Here is an 18524-nt window from a genome sequence, read left to right as displayed (position 1 = left end):
TTCTCTTAAAGGCACAGTATCCTGTTCTGAGCCACATAATGGCAGCCTATGGGGCTTGTCTGTCCAGGTCCTCCTCTCTATCATTCCAGAGGGTTTTTGCTGTTAAGCAAGGGAAATCTGTACAGACTTTGCTGTTTTGTGGATTTTTTGGGTGGAATTTCTAGTTGAAGTACTGGACAGTGTAGCCTTCTTTAGGCTGCATTATCTGTCTTTAAATTCTCTCTTAAGTGTCTGTGCATTTCTGCATTTTTCGACACTCTAAGAGATTATTTTTGATTGCTCCGGGGTCCACGCACATGGGCGGGACTATTCACTAGATTAGGACTATACACAGAGATCCCCTACTACAGAAATGATGTTTACCTTTGTGTATTGTGCAAAAATGCAGTGCAATGATTTGTATATCTTGATCCCTCTCGATTTGCTTTGTTCTATTTTAGTTTAAACAAATTCTCTGTAAATGTTTATTGATTGTTTTTGGCTTACAAAAAAAAAAAAAAAAAAAGAACCCAGTCCCAGGACTGAGGCCGTGACACTGTTCTTGCCTTGGAAGGGGAGTCCTCTACTCACCCTGGTGAGAGACAGAACACACCACATCAGGCAGTCCTTTGCAGTATTCAAGAATGACATCTGTAATATTTACAAGCGGAGTTGCAGGCACAGCGGGAAGTCTAATGGCTCTACCTATGAAGATTTCATGGGTGACAGTCCTATCATCCGATCTGGTATGCTTCTCAGACTCATCAACACCAACAGAAGGGCATTGGGCCACTTTGAAGAGGTGGATGCATATTCTTTAGCGAGACTGGATTTAGCGTTGTTTATCTGTTCTACTATACCTGAAGTCTTACGTCTGTAACTACAATGGAACCTCTGATCTACTTGCGAAGATGCACACAAAAGCTTCATCGCCACATTCATCAAGTGACTACTGCAGTCTGATTCAAGAGACACCATTATGCCAAAATGAGGGAGCAATTCCCTCAGCAATAGCTTGATCAACGTAAGAGTGTCATTTCTCCTAGTGAGGTATGCCTCCACCCATCAGGAAAAGAGACAAACCACCACCAGAATATATCGGAGTCCATTACACATAAAAATTGTTGCATGCAATTGAAACTGCCACCTGATCTTCCTATGTGGCTTGTAAGAACCACCGTTTTCCTTCCAGCATTTACCTGTTGACATCAGTGACGCAGACATCAGTGACGCAGCTCTCCTGCAATAACAAGGAACCAGGGATTGAACTAAAAGGTGTACAGAGACAGGTCATTGTGTCTCAATCTGTTGTGAATGAATATAGGACCCTAATTAAATATTCCCGATTCATGGCCTTATGTGGTTATAACAAAACATATCCTTATAAAGGCATAGGAATCATGTCCATATTTAGTCATAGCCAATGCAGTCCAAATACGGCAAGGCTACTCCCATAGACTCCTAGAAAGTACAACGCGTTCTTTAAACAAACCAAGCCTCCAGCAGCCCGGGAATTCCCCCTGCTTTTGTTTTGATTTGCACAAGAACTCCTGGAGTCCAGAAAGAACTGTAAGTTCTTAGTGACGTCTTATGTCCAACCTTACGTCAAACCCGGCACCTTCCAGGTATAAATATGCCAACGTTGCCTTAAGCAAAGACACGGTGGTTTGGAGCAGAGCAGCTATCTACTTGCCCGACGCCCAGCTGATGCGAGTGCCGAAGGAAGCCGACCCTCCAATTTGACGCACTGAGAGAGATGCTATCTTTTCTCCTGCCGAGAAATCCAGCTCTGGTGTTTCCAGTCACCCTTGCGGGTTGCTGGGAGATCGAGTCCTGAGAAAGAGATACAAGACCTCCTTCATTCTAAAACCAAGGTACGGAGCTGATTAGATCCTTAGAGAATTCTTGACTCAGATTCTTGGCAAAAATCTAACTTAACTTAAACTGCAACTTACTTACTCCTTCCCACATATTAGGCTTAGGTCAGGTACACCGGGGTAGGCGTATCTTAGAAGCACCAGTTGAGTACGTTTAGTCAATGATTTTATGTATGTATATATTTTATCCGTTTTAAAGTATCATATGGCTCAGGAACCAGATCAATGCTTTTACAGTATTATTTCATAATACTACTTTTACTGTACGCACTTTACTTCATGATAAGTATTGCAATTGTGGCAACTCACTTCTCTTGCATGAGAAAGAGGACTGCTCAATAAATAACACCTTTTATTGAAAACGCCCGTCTCTCTATTTCTCTGCACTCTGGTAAACTAAGTATGCACGATTGACTGAGTGAAATAACTGTCTATTGTTTTCACACGACTCCTTGTTCTGGAGGGAGAAAAGTTGTCATGTTTATGCGGTTGTCAGAAACGAATCCCTTCTTGTCTAATCAGGAAAGTTAACTCCTTCCTGTTCATTCGAGAACGTTTCTAGTGACCTCTGAGCTACCTGGCATACCTAATTAAGTCTAACGTATTCAGTAGAGACCTAGATGACCTCAGTCCTACGTCTAAATTATTGTTTATGTTATTCCAATGCGCAGAGCCTATTGGGAATATAGGAACTACACTACATGGCGCCCAACGTTTGGTAAGGCGACAATCTAACGCTAGATACTAGAGTAACTCAGTCGTGCTTTTCACACAGACCCCTTTTTCCTGTAAAAACACCAATAGACGTCTGGAGTGGGTAAAAGGTTAATATCCGCCAGAACTTAGTAGGAAGAGATTCCTATGTATTAGTTTTTGGTTTAGTCAACGTTGAAGGATACAGTGTTCCAAAATATTGTGCACCTAATCTTTGTTTCCTTGAAGCTTGCTCTGAAACAAAAAACTTTCTGTCAGTAAAATGCCGGAAGGTGATGAAGAAAGAGATGCTTTGGCAGCTCAACTTATAGCGGATGACACAAGTCTCCGAGAAGAAGACCCGAATGTTATAATCATTCCGGTAAACGTAAGAAGAACTATAACTCTTAAACTTATAGAAAATGGACTATTATCAAGAGGTGGTACAGTCATATTTGTGGTAGAGGCCCATGAATATCGGCAGACAGAGGTATTCTATTCATGGATACATTTTCCAGCAGCACACGCTGTGACACAAGATTTCCACTATTACAAAATAGAGGAATCTCCAGAGGAATACACTCCCTTCGAGGACGTTGAAATTCCACTAACATACCAAGAGCACCTGCTTTGGTTTAATGGCGCCCTAAAACATCAAAATCACATCACCAGGCTCGGTCCACTAGGTAGACCAGGAGCCACATGGCCGGTTCTAGCCAGCTATACACCACATGACGACATTGAAAAAATGTCAGACCAGGAACTTTTAGCTCAGCTAAAACAACTAATTAAAATACATAGACAATTGGTCCAATATGTCATGCGGACTTCAACAGTCCAACCAGCAATAAAAATTCCACAGCACACCCCTCACCAGGGGAACACAAATAAAATCACACCACAGAATATACAATCAGCCATTGGCAAAATACCTGCGAAACGGGAACAAATTCCATTCTGGTTAGCTCAAAAAATCACTCAAATAGAGGCAGTGTTTCCTGATACTACACCTCATGAGAAACACAGAATTCTGACTATCTGCCTTCCAATGGGGATCGCACCACATGTGGAGGACTGTGACACTTGGGGCACAGTCTTTGCTTCAATATACACAAAAACACATGGTGTTCCGTCCATGGCGGTTATGCCAGATGTACTAAGACAGATTCAAAATGAATACGGTCCAGAACCTGCTTTAACTCTAGGTATGAAATTACTAAACAACTTTAAGCAAGTCTCGGCTATATTACTAGCCAACATAAAAGGAGAAGCAGCATCTGTGGCGATCTGCCAGAAATTGAAAGAAATAGATATAGCAGAACAACCATTTGAACTTGCCAAAATCATAGAAAAATCCTATGAAGAACTAGGTAGAGATAGTTTGGGTGGGAAACCACTAAAACCACAACTAATTGAAAATCCTGAAAAAACCTTTATCAAAAATAATCTCAACACTCCAAAAAAGAGTTGGGAGGGTAATAAACAATCCACTCCCAGAGAAAAACCACTTCAGTCCAGAGGAAGGTCTCCTCAACTAAGAGATAGATCTCCAGAACGAGAAGGCAAGTCTCCCCAGAGGGAGCCCTCTGAGAAAAGATACAACATTAGAGATAGGGATAAATTGAGAAAACCTGACATATCAATATATTGATACAGGTCCCTCTCAATCTTTTCAGACTTCCTCGCAGAAATCGGAAAGAAGAGGACGGTCAGAACACAAGGAAGAGCACGTCCAGTCCAAAGACAAGGAACCTGCTCATCAAAGTAAAAAATTACAATTTCCAAAAAAGAAGGTAGCTAATATTAAAATAAAACATGCCGAGGATTCTGAGGACACAACTGAAAAACGGAGAATGGGCCCAGACAATGCTAGACAGCGCAGCAGAAGTAACAATAGCTCGCAAGATCCTGATGAATCTTCTGGAGACAGTGGACACGAATGAATACATTCAAGTGGAAACTGCAGCCACCAGAGTTAGCAAACCCCATAAATTATATGAAATAACATTGCGTATAGAGGGGGACAAAACTAGGAAAATAAAGGGTCTCTTTTGGGATAACCTTTCGAAAGGCTATGATATCCTTTTAGCTGAGAAAGACTGGCCACCAGAGTTTGTCAGGGAGTGCCCTCATGGCGAAGAAATGATTATGCCTGCCTTCTCAAATCAAATTCCAATTCATAAAAAATACACATTTGCAAGAAAATGGGCAGTGGCCCAAGCCCCTGCATTATATAAAAATCATGTAGGATGAGATGAGGCTTCTCCTCACCATAAAATCCAGTTAAAAAAGTCAACCTACTGCACAGAGGCAGTATCCTGTTAAGCAATAAGCTAAAAAGAAAGTCAGGGAGATCTTAGATCAACTTGAATATCAGGGGGTGATTGAAACATGGACCTCACAAATGAACAATCCTTTGTTTCCTGTCTCCAAGCCAGACGATTCATATCGTCTAGTTTTGGACTACAGACACCTAAACTCCTGCTGCAAAACATTTGCAGTACAAAACTCACACAGTGCAGCACTAATGAATAACATCGTGCGCAAAAAAATATAAAACAACATTAGATATCTCAAATGGTTTCTTTTGTCAAAACATTGCACCTGAAAGCAGGTATTTGACCGCTTTCTCAACAATGGGAGCGCAAAAACAATTCTGTCGACTCCCACAGGGATTCAAGAATAGCCCAGGATTATTCTCAGCAAGGGTAACAGAGTTACTACAAATGTATGATGATGAGGCATTATCCTATGTCGATGACATCTATCTTACAGACGACGACCTGGAGACACACTTGAAAAGAGTGAACACCATAATACTTGGGTTCGCAGCTGATGGGTACAAATTCAACTTTTAAAAAGTCACGAATTGCTCACCTAACTGTCCTGTTTTTAGGATATGAATTATCAAGTGAAGGCAAAAGCCTAGCAGACAACTTCTTAGAGAAGTGTGCAGTACTCCAAGCACCAAAAACGCTGAAGAACTTACAATCAATACTAGGTTTCCTGAATTTCGGAAGAACATACATTCTAAATTATGCAGAGAGGGTTAAACCTCTCTACGAATTAATAAAACCTGATTTCAAACCAATTAATTGGACTCAGAAACACTCAGAGATTTTAAGATCATTACAAACAGACATGTTAACTAAAACAAAACTGCAAACACGCGCAAATGATGCAACCTTGTAATCCGAGTCATCCCAGGAAGATGCGGATTCACGTACCTGACCTCTAATGAGGGGAAAACGGTACCAATAGCTTATAAATTACACTTGTACACACAAGCTGAAATTAAATTCAGTTCTACTGAAAAAATTCTAACAGCGGTTCAAACTGCTGTAGCAAAAGAAAGAGCCCTAGCCCAAGGCAAGAGCATATCTGTTTTAACAGCAGTATCAGCCCTTGAGGCAGTGACAAGACCACGCATTCCAAATGCTGTGGCATTAGATCCAAAATGGATACAATGGGAAAATTCTCTTGCTGCAGAAGACGTGAAACACGCTTTTGATCCAAAAATGAAAAGACTAGAAGATCTAGAATACGAAAGTGAATGTCCTCTGTCAATCGAAATTCTGCCTATCGAACAGTACACCTGTGTAATCTACACGGACAGATCTGCACAACACTACGTTGTGAAAAAACAACTTTACAATGCTGCGTGCGCGATTGTTAAAGGTCGCTGGCGCTTAGGTAAATTTAGACCGATGGTCACCAAAACTGAATCAATCAGAAACTGTACAGCTCAGCGAGCTGAAATAAGATCTTTAAAGATGGCGCTTGAAAATGCCGATCGCGAATTCCCCACACTAATAGTGTGCGATTCGCATTATTGCGTCCAGTCTGACAAAAATGACATGCAGCCATGGATCAAAAACGGTTACAAAGATGAGACTGGTGCCACAATAAAGCATAAAAAACTTTGGGAACAAGTAGCTCTTTTACAGAAAGAACTACAAAAGACTAAGTGATACATACACTGAGTCATCAACGTGATGGCGTTCAAGTTGCAGGGAATTCATTGGCTAACAGAGCCACAGCGGCAGCGGTCAAACCGGCTTCCATAGCTACAAAAAAGCGTACTAAAAAACAAATAGACGGTGAAAGGCTACTAGCAGTAGAGCCTCAATGAAAGGCAACTATGCGGTGTTACCTCTAAATTATCCACTCGGAAATAAATACATAATTGATGCGAACACAGTTTCTTTTGCTCAAATCCCTGGAGTGGGGGATAGAGTAATTCCAAACACGAACAGGAGAGCTTACTTGATTCAAGAAGCACACATGGGAATGGGTCTGAGGCACCAAGAGATCTTGAAATCTGTAATAGAATTACAATCACAATACTGGTGGCCGGGGATGAACGTGCAAATTTACAACTTTGCAACTAGTTGTCAGAACTGCAATAGAGATTGCAGTGGTGAACCAGACGAGACACCAGCCCAGATACCTTTATTAGAAAGCATTAGGCTATCTATACGCAAAAAATCCAGTTGGAAAAAGGTGATCCCATAATTATATAAAAACCCATTTGTTCGAAACATCTTACTAGCAAGCCAACCTGTCTTTTTTTCTGATTCAGACACCAGCGCTGCGAGGCCTCAGGGTAGTCTATGCGCTATATAAATATAATTTTCATTTCATTTCATTAAGACAGGATTCATTTAGATGTAGGCCCCAGCCCTCAGCTGACGCCAGAACTGTTATAAAAGATTTGCGAGTCTTTATCGGCACATACGCAATTGGCATGCTACATTCTGACCAGGGTCCTGCGTTTAGCTCTCGAGCTTACAAGGAGGCCATGGCCAGCATGGGCATTGCATTGCGGTACTCTTCCCCCTTCCATCCTGAGGGTAATGCGGCAGTGGAAAGAAAAAAACGTGACATAAAGCAATCTATAACGGCGAGGGTATTCGGTTCGGGTGATGGGTGGGTCAAACACCTAACAAGTATCCAACGTAGTCTTAACAATCTGCCAAGAAATTCTCTAGAGTTATCACTCCATACGAACTATTGTTCGGTACTAGAATGATAATCCAGGACTTAGATTGTCAGACTTCAGTGGTGAAAGAAAAGTCCTTTGATATCAAAGATCGTTTGGCTGTTTTACAGGACTTACATGAAACAAGAAGAAGTCTAAGTAACATAAAGTTAAAGCCAACAGCCACTGAAAAGAAACCACCTGTCCCAGCAAGACCTGTCTGGATTCCAAAGATTGGGGATCTAGTCAGAGAGAAGATGAAGAAGGAATTTGGGCCTTCTTACAGAAAAGCAGTACCTGTCTTAGCTGTCAGCGGAACAAGATCAGTAGTACTACCGCCACTTGCTGGTAAAAAGGAGAACAGAGTTGTGTCAATCGACCTGGTAAAACCACAATCATGTGGCCAATAATAAGTAGTAGGGCCAGTGGACTCCCATGAAGTAGCAGAAGACCAAACCTTGCTACAATCCAAGAGGTTCAAACTGAGAGACTAATCACTTTTGATAAACCTGCAGTGAACAAAAAAGGACTATGCAACAAAGCCATGGAACTTGTGCCTCTTGAAACCCAAATTGCAACAGTTCGTCAAGAAACACCTGTCTACAATGATGTAGCATCGGACTATACTAATGTCCCAAAGAAAGATCCAAAGACTAAAGAAAATCCGGAAGCAATTTCTACAATTGACAGAACTGCATCTGGCTATTTCATCAATTTCGATGACTTTTCTGATGATCCAAGTGAGCATGAAGAAACACCAGCAACAAAAACTTTCAAAGAAAAAATGACTGAACTCTTTCATCAACTAAAAGAAACATATCTGATTTCACCATGGATTGAATTATGGATTGTGTTAGGTGTACTTTTCCTCCTGCTTTGGCTCATCATGGTTTTATGTTTGGGTAGATTTATTGATGGAAAATATAGTACAATGGTCACAGCAAGTCAGAACATCAACTTGGTCCTAAAGCCACACAGATCATCTCACATCGAGAAAAGAGAACTGTCATCAGTGAACATCACAGCCAATCCAATACCCGGTGGGGTAGCATGGGACAAAACGGATTATGAAATCTATGGCCCGATTGAGCTCTTGAAATATCCACATCAATTCAAGGTTTCCTTAAGTGACTTTGCGACACCAAGTACTTTCTCTGATGATTGGGACTTTGAAAATAATAATAATATGATGTCAGATTTACTAAGGTCAGCTAAATTCACAGAACATGATTATTTGCAGGGTTAATCAAATTATGAAGAAATGTACTGTTATAATCATTATGGTCATCACTATTTGCATAAATCTGCTCAACCTAGAAATGTTTTAACTTATAACCAATGGGAACATTGTCCAACACCGCCAAAAGGCAGCTCGAAAACATTTTATGAGAAATTCCGATATTTCTCAGGGTTTAACACAAGTGATCCAGAAACGTTTTATTTTAAAATGTTAAATAAGACAGGAATGAAAACAATGTTGACAAATACTAAATTGATTTATTCTGAAAAATGTTATGATAAAATGTCTACATTTGGTTTTGAATTTTGGAAAAACAACATTAAAACAAAAACCATCTGGGGTACAAAAGACTGGCAGGTACAAGGTTTAGAAGCATTATTTAGAGCCTGCATGATCCCAGAACAGATAATATTCCTGAATGACACCATTCAACAAACAACCTGTCTTGATTTAGCCAAGATAAAAGACTTGAACAAACCATCGATTCCAAAGTCCATACCTGATAGTAATAGCACTACAGATGTGGAGATAGATGTATCCCATATTTTTCACCAAAACAGAACAAATCCTGATTGGAAAAAATGGTTGATCTGGCCCACAGACACAAATAACTGTCAAGATAGATTCCTGAACAAAATACAGGGGTTAAAGCAGAACAGGTCAGACCCAAGATATTCCCAGAGACAACATCCAGGGATAGTTACAACATACAGTGTAGGGAAACTATGCCTTGAGTGGCTACAAAAATCCACACTGGCTGAAATTAAGCAACACTTGACTTTACTTAAAGACGGTGCTGACTTGCGAGATTTCATACTGGGGCCTCGCAAACAGCGTCAAAATCGTTTCATATACGCCGGTATATACGCTGGGATCACTGAAATAATATCGACTACCAAAATATCGACTACCCAAAATATCGACGAGAAAATATCTACAACCAAAATATCGAGTTTGAATGTACAAACAGGTAAGTACAAAAATATCGAGTACAAAATATCGTGTACAAAAATATAGTTGTAAAAAATATCGACTTTAATAAAAACAATGTTTAATTACATTAATATAAAAAATTAATTACTAAAATATAATTAACAATACTTAAAATAACTTTTAATAATTAAATAATTAATGAAAGTAAAAAAATAATATTTTTTAATCATATTTCTTAAAACATATATATATATAGTAACAAAATTTAATTAAATAATAGCCAATATTATTAACGTACAAATACAAAAGAGTAAAAATTACTATTCCCACTGCAAAAAGTTCAACAGTGGATATATGACGTTACAACGCAACTTTTACAACGCACTACCATTACAACGTAAGTATTGGTAAGTATATAATCATTTTTTTTAATTTAAATTATTTAAAATTATTTAAATATAATTTAATTTAATTTCATAAAATTAAATTAATGTAAATTTAATGTTACTTTATTTTTACACTGTACCCCTGTACCCCTGTACCCCAAAACTGACCCTGAACCCTAAAAAAAACCTTTACCCAAAAACCCAAAACTGACCCTGAACCCTAAAAAAACCCTTTACCCAAAAACTAAAAACTGACCCTGAACCCTAAAAATACCCCTTTACCCAAAAACTAAAAAATACCCCTGAACCCTAAAAATACCCCTTTACCCAAAAACTAAAAACTGACCCTGAACCCTAAAAATACCCCTTTACCCAAAAACTAAAAACTGACCCTGAACCCTAAAAATACCCCTTTACCCAAAAACTAAAAACTGACCCTGAACCCTTAAAATACCCCTTTACCCAAAAACTAAAAACTGACCCTGAACCCTAAAAATACCCCTTTACCCAAAAACTAAAAACTGACCCTGAACCCTTAAAATACCCCTTTACCCAAAAACTAAAAACTGACCCTGAACCCTAAAAATACCCCTTTACCCAAAAACTAAAAACTGACCCTGAACCCTAAAAATACCCCTTTACCCAAAAACTAAAAACTGACCCTGAACCCTAAAAATACCCCTTTAATTTAACATAATTAGCAATTAATCAATTACATTAAATTAATTACCAATTACATTTTAATTAATTAACAAATATTTAATTACCAATTAATTAAATATTACTACCAATTAATACATTTACATATTTAATAAATAATAATTAAATTACTTCCCACCCTATTCCCCTATAAACCCACAACCCGCTACAGGAAATACATTATTTTAATTTACATAATTAGCAATTAATCAATTAAATTAAATTAATTACCAATTACATTTTAAATAATTAACATATAATATTTAATTACCAATTAATTAATTATTACTATCAATTAATAAATTTACATATTTAATTAATTATAATTAAATTACTTCCCACCCTATTCCCCTATAAACCCACAACCCGCTACAGAATAAAATTACACAATAATTTAAAAATAATCATTAATTAAAAATAATTATAACATAAAATGACACTTTTCACACATATTATAACATAAAAACACTATAAATAATTACATATTATATAAAAAAAGATATTTTTTACTTTCGATATTATTTACAGTCGATATTACTTCACTTACCTTAAAAACGATATTTTGGCTGTCGATATTCTGTCCTGTCGATATTTTCTCCAAACGATATTTAAAACTCGATATTTTGTCCATTCGATATTGTGGAGTCGATATTATGTCTGTGCACCATACGCTGCTTACAACGAGGCTTGGAAAGTAATGCATATTGAAACTGCTGAAAAAATATGAGAAATTGATCGTATAAATTGGGAAAATCACTTTCTGTAGTGGACAATGGGTTAACGACTCTGTCCTCCAGAATGTATTCACTGCATTGTATCATCTGCTATTGATATAATAGAGCAAGACTTGCTAATGTTACAACATGGTCAGTCCCAATTACGTTCTATTGTACAGCTAGGCTGGACGTTACAAAATCTGCGTTCAGGCTACGTGCCAAGGCGTCTAATCAACACAACATCATTATTTTCTATCTTTAACCTTACTGCTAAACAAATCAGTTTGGCACAAAAAGGAGCAGACTATACGATTCTGAGCATTGAAAAACTTGAGAGATTACCATTGACAATGTCAGAGAGACCCGTCATTGAATGGATAATACATGGAACAATTACAATTCCGATAACAACTTTTCAGTTTCAGTATTGCCAAAAGTACATACCAGCAGGCCTGTATGAAAGGTTGGGTAAAGGATACATCAAGTCGACCTGGAATTTACCTTACACACATAAATGTTATAGTGAAGGGAAAAAATAAGTATTTCTTAGTGGTAACAATTGTAAAAACTCACTAAGCGGTGCACTTCTGTGTCAAGGTATTAACTTGCATGGAGCCTGCGAAGGTTCGTCAAATAACCTTTCATGTCACTGTGGAAAAGTAAATTTTGCCATGTTATATGTGCCTACGTGTTCCCCATCCTATGTTATATGTGCATGATTAGATATGCATATATCCCCCTATGATCGATTAAAGACGCAATTACAGTTGTGTCCAACTCTAGTATGTCAGTTTCCAGTTCTCGTGAAAGCAAAAGTATTAGGCTCATGTTGCCACGATTTACAGTGTACACGTTAATTCACCGCATTGTCCCCGTTTCTAGGCCTCAAAAGGGCCCGGACACCAGATTCAAGCTCCAGTCTTCTGAACCCGCTCCGAGGAGCGATGCAGCCCCCACCTGCATCCCTGACCCTTCACTTACTTCCTGCCGCACGGTGCCCGGCCTGGCTCTGTCTCCCAGTCTGCCAAGAGTATGTTATGCTTTTAGTTATCAGTCCAGCCCTCCTTCTCTGCATTCCTAAGCTACTGAATCGCATCAATAGTTTCAGCCATGGTCTAGTCTTTCTGTCTCCATGTAAGAGAAATACTGTATTAATATTCATAGAATATTCCTAGCTCATGCAATACATGTAGAATTATGCATGCACCAGTCTTAGAGTCAAGTAGCCTCTGCCCTGATAACTTTTAGTTTCTATTAACATGTACTCCAAACACAAGATACCAGATATGCCATAGGTACATGTCGTCCTGACACCGCAGACTTTAGTCTCCTCTTCTAGTGCAGAAGTCATAGCCCCCAGTTCTCCCTGGAAACACGTCATTGTCCGTTTGCGCGCACCACTAGGTTAAAGGTCCCAGCTGCTCTCAGGCAGCCCCCTCCATGTTTCCGCCCACTCATGACATTTCTGTGACGTTTCATACCACATGTCTATGTATACGCCCTGTACACGCCTTCTTGTTACACCCATCTTGTCCTTATCTTACGCGACCGCTACGGGTTACGCCTACTGTATTGAATGTAATGTAATTGTTTTAGTATATATATACTGTGTACTGTTACTGAAACCCCCCCCCCCCATGCCATTCCCATTCCCTGGCAGCTGCCATCCATTCTATTTCCGTGCAGGCTATCCCGTTCCTGTCCCTTCCCTTATGCCTGATTAAAGCCTGAAAGACTCAAGATACCTCGAATCCTGTCTCTTATTTATTGAGCTATCTGTTTTATTCACTGTATTCAAAAATAGTACCGGTAATTAATTATTTATTTACCACATAATGGCGCCCGAATAGGGACTTGCCCTTTCCCCACGCGCCGGCGAAGCCACGCAGGCCCCCTGACCCTCTGCAGCCGTGACGGAACTATACCGTGCACGTGCAGATATTTCTGCTTCAAGTATCCCTCAGGCCCACGGAGGAGACGGAGGTTGCGGTCCAGCATCCAGACGAGGCGGTGAGGAATGCGGCGAGTCCCGACCAGAGCCCAAGCCGAGAGTACAAGGTCCGAGGTATCCGGAGGCCCACCTGTAACTGAAGTCCGAAGTTCGTAGTCCGACGTCGTAGCAGTCCAGTCCAGTCCGAGGCCTTCCGTTCTTGCTGCCCGGTGAGTACCGTTGCTGGGGTAGTATCTAGACAGGGTCAATTAATTTGTCTCTGGTCCGTTGGGTTTGGGTACACAGATCCAGTCCGAAGTATTCACCTAGGTGGATACGGGTCCGACGTGTCTCTTTATGGGACCGGTATGTTCTGTACTGTTTTAGCAGTGCATCCAGTAATTCTAGTAAGTCTGTTCTCGAGAAATTCATGTGTTAGGTAATATTCTGTTCGAACTGTTATTAATGTATTTTAATGTCGTGGTATGAGTGATTTGTTTTGCTATTCATTACTGTGTTTATCGTGTATTGTATTGTGTTTGGATTCAAGTCTAGAATGCCTCTGTTTTCCAAGTTATGCCAGATAGGAACCCGGAAAGGGTTACTCGAAGAATCAGTTCCTGTCCCGCCTAGGGACAGTCCAGGACATTTTATGTATCATAAGCATGGCTTAAGTGCCATATTGTATTTAGATTTATGGGTCGACTATACCAAGGATCTAGAAGACAAATATAGATGGCCTGTATCAGGTACATGGGATGCCGAGTGCATCATGCGAGTAGAAGAAGCATTATGGAAAAAGAAAGCCAGACAGTCCCAGAAAGATGCCATCGAGTTATGGCGTAAAGAATCTCATAAAAGAACCGAAAAAGAATTCAGAAAAACAGAATTAAGTAGGGAGTCCGCAGAAAAAGCCCAAGAAAGGGAATTAATCGAAGAAGGTGAACGAGTTAGAGCAGAACAGTCAGACAGACAGACAGAGAAATGCTCTTATAAGGGGCATGTATCCTCTTCTTGCCGAGGGCTTGCCGAAGGCAACCCCGGAAGCATCTAGTAATTTTCCGCCACCATTAGTCCCGACTAAGCTACGTCATAAACCGACCGCAGCTGAAATTTTTCTTTCGTCCTATTTGGACGATACAGTCCCAGAATATGCAAATCATATTCCACCTGTTCAACCTCAGCACCCTGTTAATAATGTAATCCCTGTTCCTCCAGCCACTGGTCCCGGGGACCAAGTTAATGTACCCCCGGCCCAGCCTACAGTAAATGCACCCGTTTTACCAGTCACGTTACCAGCACCCGTACGTCCGATATTACCTGACGACTCTAGCCCAGGAGGGGCGGCGGGAGGCGCTCCTACCACCCCGCCTCAAACGAAACGAATGACGCTGAGGGAAGCAGTGTTACAACGTACACCGAAAGTCTCTACTTACGCAGCCCTCAAGAAATACCTTACTGATTGCGTATATGATTCAGTACCAGGTGAAGATTACATGATACTGTATTCAGTACGTTTACGACGAGTTACCACCTTTTTGGTTACTCTGTCAGACATGAAGGACCATCTAGATAGAATATATCGTTTTATCCGTACAGGGGAGGATCCAGAAAGTATTCACGAAGCTATGGCACACAGAAAAGTCGAGACTCAACATCTGATTTTACAGTTTTTGATTAACTGTTTAATAAGAGAACAAGACTATCCTGAGAAAGATAAAGATAAGATGAAGGTCCTGACAAAGTGGAGTGATAATATAGCCGAGGGAAAACACAAGACACAGAATTGTATAGACGCTATGTACAGGAAAATCCGTAAGGAAATTCTAGACATACACGAAAAAGAGAAAGCAAGGAAAATTGCCGAGAAAGAGAATGACTCTTCAAGTGAAGAGGTAGACAGCGAGAATCCCGACAGAATAGCGTATGTAGGTAGAACTAGACTTTCCGACAGACATTCACGTCCAGATTACAAGAAAAGTTTTTCTCCTCCAGTACCAGAACAGTGTTCTCTTGAGCAAGTGTTCCAAGCTACCGATAAAATTCTGAAATCACGAATAGGTTATAGTGAGCTCAGTACAATGCATGAACAAGAACTAGCCCGATCAGCAGTCCGATGGACTACTGATTCTACCACTTTTCCAGACGAAATAGTGGCACAAATGTTCCTGAAACTGCCCCCAGCCGAGCAGCGGCTGGTGGGTATGTATATGATCCAGCACCTCATTACCCTGTATGAGGAACAGCATTCTGATCCAGGTCCACTACATGATGTACTAAACGAGTTACTCCAGTACAGATGGAAAGGTCTAGGTACCGATTTAATTAATGTCATTCTAGAACAACGCCACAAATACCGAACTTTTCTGAATCCGCATTTTGTTCCCGTTCCACCCCCAGTAAGGAAGTCATTCTACATAGATAGACAGAATCCGTTACGAGAAGTACATCCAGTTAGGACAACGGGGGGTGCTCTAGAACGAGTATTTGTTTACACCCCCATCACAAAAATAGAACTTTTGGAGATGAAAAAGTTAATTCCCTGTCATGATAAAGATCCAGCAGGGTTCCACCGTGAATTAAAGGACATGCTCCGTATGGGAGAATACACGTACCCTGATATCATTAAAATGTTAAAGGTCCTGTTGCCTGCGGGCATATATGAAAAACTAAAAGAAAAAGAATGGGAGGTGGGAGAGAAAAAGATAGATTGGACAGCTCTAGAAGCTGAAGATAATACACGAGTACCAGGTACCGGTCTTGGGGATAAAGCTAAAGAATTGCCCGAGTTATTAATACAAGTCTTGCCAAGATTACTAGCCACGAAAAAGGAAGACTGGGATGCCATCTCAGCCTGTAAACAGAAACAAGATGAAGATACTAGTGATTTTTATTCTAGATTTGAGAAATGTTTTATTATTAATAGTGGTCTGAAAACAAGTAGTGAATCGTACCCTCATCTTTTTGTTACCAAACTAGTCGAGAATTCAAGTCCACAAGTTAAAAATCGAGTCCTGAAAGTCGAAAGTACTTGGCAAGCTAATACTCCGTCACAGATGCTCCAGATGCTCCAGTATCACCAGAACAGAATCAGGGAAGAGCAGGAACATGAAAGAAGACGTATGAAAGACACGAAAATGAAAGTATTAGTTGCACAATCTGTTCCACAAGACAGTCAAAAGAGGGGTCCGAATCAAGCCAGTCATCCTACAGCTCCCGTTAAAGGGACATGCAATTACTGTAAACAGCCAGGTCATTTTATAAACGAGTGTGCAGTTCTGAAACACAACATAGCTACTGGTAAGACTAAAGAAAGACCACGTCCGCCTAGACAAGAACAAGTTTTACAGACTTCCCAGCCACCGCAGAACGCACAACAGACAGTTACAGTACCGCAGCCTATCGCTGCAACACAGCACGTTACACAGCAGATGTACCAGTATGCACAGTCAGAGTATCCGGATTATCAACCATATTCATGAAACAGCCTAGAGAGGGAGGTTGGCTTGCCTCTCATCGAGATTCCTGTAGATCAAGAGGGTCCCTATGTACATAGTCAAGTATTAGGGAAAGACAGAAAGTTTCTGATTGACACAGGGGCAAGTAGGACTACCATCAGTCATGACGAGGTTCCAGGGGCTCCGCTCTCAGGCTCAAGAAATGTTTCCCTTGGATTTTCAGGAAAGCCTATTGTTAATGAAATATCGAAACCAGTTACTCTAGAAGTTGGTCCACTGTCCCGAACTACTGATTTGTTACTTACGAAGTCATGTCCAGAAAATGTATTAGGCATTAAGACACTGAAAGAATTAGGTGCCATAATTTGTTGCTCCCTAGAGGGAGTAAGACTGTTCCTGCGAGATTTTAAAGGTCATTATGTATTACGTGATTTTGATCCAAGATTATTGAATGTACCACAGCATTTATGGGCGCAAGGTCCAACTGATGTAGGTTGTATGCACATTACACCCCATCGTGTGACTCTAAAGCAAGGTGTTGTATTACCACGAATCAGACAGTACAAATTGCCACCTGAGGCTGTAGCAGCCTTATCCAAAATTATTGACGAGCTTATTGCTCAAGGAGTAGTTGTAGAAACTGACTCCAATGTATGTAATTCTCCTATCATTCCAGTCCTGAAACGTACTGATCCAAATGCACCTCCAGTTTATCGATTAGTGATCGACCTTCGAGAACTTAATAAGTGTATCATACCCCAGTACCCAGTAGTCCCTGATATTTCATCACTCTTGACAGCTATTGATTCTGAAGCCACATTCTTTTCAGTTATCGATCTCAAGAACGCATTCTTTAGTGTCCCCATTCATCCAGACAGCCAATTCCTTTTCGGTTTCTGTTTAAATGGAAGAAGCTATAAATTTACACGAGCACCTCAAGGTTTCACAGAAAGTCCTAGCATTTACAGTCAAGCACTTAAAAGACAACTAGACAATATTCACATGCCAACTGACACTGCCCTACTCCAGTATGTCGATGATCTGTTAATTACAGCCCGTTCTGAACGTGACTGCGAGCGTGCGTCACTTACAGTCCTGTATTTCCTGGCCGAGATGGGGCACAAGGTGTCCCCTTCCAAATTACAATTCTGTGTCCAGCAAATGGTCTACTTGGGACACTTACTGTCCAAGAGGGGTAGGCAGTTGACACCTGACCGTATCCAGTTAATAGCACATCTTCCACAGCCCAAGACTCAGAAGGAGGTACGAGCTTTTATCGGCCTCACTTCTTACTGTAGACAATGGATTCCTCAGTACGCATATCTAGCCAAACCACTGATACAGTTAACGACACAGGAGGCAGCCGTATCGACTGTCCTCCCTTGGACCCAGGAACATACACTTGTTTTTAATGAGTTAAAGAAAGCTTTATGCCAAGCACCTGTTCTAGCAACACCGAACTACAGTAAGTCTTTTACACTTTTTGTCACAGAACGTGATGGTACTGCATTATCTGTTCTCACACAAGATCAAGCAGGACAATACAAGCCCTGTGCTTATTTTTCTAGCACATTAGATCCAGTAGCCCAGGCTCTGCCTGCGTGCCTCAAGTCAGTTGCAGCCACAGCTCTA

This window comes from Lissotriton helveticus, chromosome 8 (genome assembly GCF_964261635.1).
Source record: "Lissotriton helveticus chromosome 8, aLisHel1.1, whole genome shotgun sequence".
Classification (NCBI taxonomy): Eukaryota; Metazoa; Chordata; class Amphibia; order Caudata; family Salamandridae; genus Lissotriton; species Lissotriton helveticus.
The sequence above is the reverse complement of the archived record's forward strand: the minus strand, read 5'-3'. Positions refer to the sequence as shown.